General features: G+C 45.0%; 1 long non-coding RNA gene across 3 annotated transcripts; it reads left to right on the plus strand.

Annotated features, from left to right (window-relative positions):
* Positions 1 to 320: 320 nt before the first annotated feature.
* On the plus strand, positions 321 to 1,282 carry LOC112347078. 3 transcript variants are annotated; one of them, XR_002992660.1, is made up of 3 exons: positions 321 to 924; positions 1,016 to 1,150; positions 1,202 to 1,282. It is a non-coding gene; the product is annotated as an uncharacterized LOC112347078 (long non-coding RNA). The 3 variants fall into 3 exon arrangements; XR_002992659.1 differs by having other exon boundaries at positions 321 to 721; positions 771 to 1,150; XR_002992658.1 differs by having other exon boundaries at positions 321 to 1,150.
* The last annotated feature ends 431 nt before the right edge of the window (positions 1,283 to 1,713 follow it).

A 1,713-nucleotide genomic window follows, 5' to 3' on the forward strand; every position in this document is an offset into this window, starting at 1 on the left:
AGCCGCAAAGTGCTATGGTGATTCGAGAATTTAGGTAGCAGGGATCTGGCTCGTTACTGGCGATCATGGAGGTTTCGGAAGCTGGAGAGGCTCCCCCTGAGAAGCATGGGATGGCCTCTCACTGGGGAGCTCATTCCTTACATGACGATTGCTCGCTCCGAGGCTCCTTATGTCCCAATGGAGAGGGAAAAGAAGTATCTATAATAATAAGAACGAAGAACCCACACCCCCACAGCTGTCCAATCCCAGGCCCGGGGCAGCCTCGGAAGCTATGGTTCTCGGCAAGGGGAGGCCAGCCCAGGCTCGGGCCAGGGCCGGTGGCCATGGTTAGCGGAAATATCGGCTCAATGTTGTGGCGGCCAATGGGCGGGATGCACGCGTGGCCGGGAAGGGAAGAGGGCGTGGTGACAGGTGTTATGCCATGCACTCCTAGGGCTCCATGGCTGCTCTGGTCGGACACGGTTGTGTGGGCATTCCCGTGAGAGCCTGTGCGTGGTAAGTAACAGGGGCAAGTAGAATGGTAGTTGGGCACACAATCCAGGCTCTTCTCGGGATCAACTCAGGACTGTGAGAGGCAAATTGGCTCATCTCCAACTTAGCAAAGCTTTGATCCCTGTTCGCCACTGCCTCACGAGCTCTTTGGCCTACAGGAAAGCAATTATCAAGGACACTCCCTCTTTATCCCCGGATTCTCTCGAGGAATCCCTTGCTGCTGGGCCTGGTGAGGGATTTTTGTTTCAGCACATGCTTGGGATCAACTCCATTTGTAGGAACCAGGTGTTTCGAGTTGACGTAGGGCTGTCGAGTGGCTGCGCCAGCCAACACTGCTCCTGAAGTTTTGGAAATCCTTCTCCTTGAAAGAGAAGGAGAAGCAGCAGGTGCCACCGCAAGCATCGCCTGGTTTAGCTTCGTTTTTAGATTGAGGTAAGTCGTAAGTTTGAATATCTTTGTATTCTATGATGAGATTTTTTTTCTGTCTGATACTGCTTCCATCGAATCTAAAATTTAGTTCCAGTTTCCGAGAGTTTGAGGGCCGGTTTCAACAATGCTGTGCTGGGATGCTGTGCTAGGTAGCCTGATGCTGGCGTAGGAGCAGCACTTGGGGCTACAGCTCAAAATTGCAAAGCTGTGGATTATGAGGCAGAGATTGGTAAACACAACATTGGAGTTATTTTGTTGTTCTTGAATATTTTTCTTTCAGATCATTACATAGTTGTGAAATTTATATATATCCAACTGTAGTCTGCATTTCTATTCTGCATAAACTTCTATACAAACTCAATTAAAAAAAAAATATATAATCAAACCTATAATCGAAGTGACTGAAAATGCCTCACCTCCGCCATCTTTTGAGAACCATACGACATAGTAAACAATCTAATGGAGATTTAGATGCCTCTGAAACTATGATTGATCATGATACACATACTATAGCTGTTCAAAATAATCATGATAATGATTCTATACACCAAAATATTAATCATGATAATGATTATATACAGCAATCAGTTGGACACTCAGAAGCATCTAGAACCTTACATGCATGTCATTATGACAATTACATATATCAAGCAATATTAAATCCACCACTCCCACCCATGAATACCACACTAGCAAGCCATAGCATTTATAATGACTTTAACATAATAAATTTTAATATTGGTAGTTTATCATTTGTTTGTACTTTTTGTAATGCATTGCATTTTAAAGATG

The sequence above is a fragment of the Selaginella moellendorffii genome, unplaced genomic scaffold, assembly GCF_000143415.4.
Source record: "Selaginella moellendorffii unplaced genomic scaffold, v1.0 SELMOscaffold_19, whole genome shotgun sequence".
Lineage (NCBI taxonomy): Eukaryota > Viridiplantae > Streptophyta > Lycopodiopsida > Selaginellales > Selaginellaceae > Selaginella > Selaginella moellendorffii.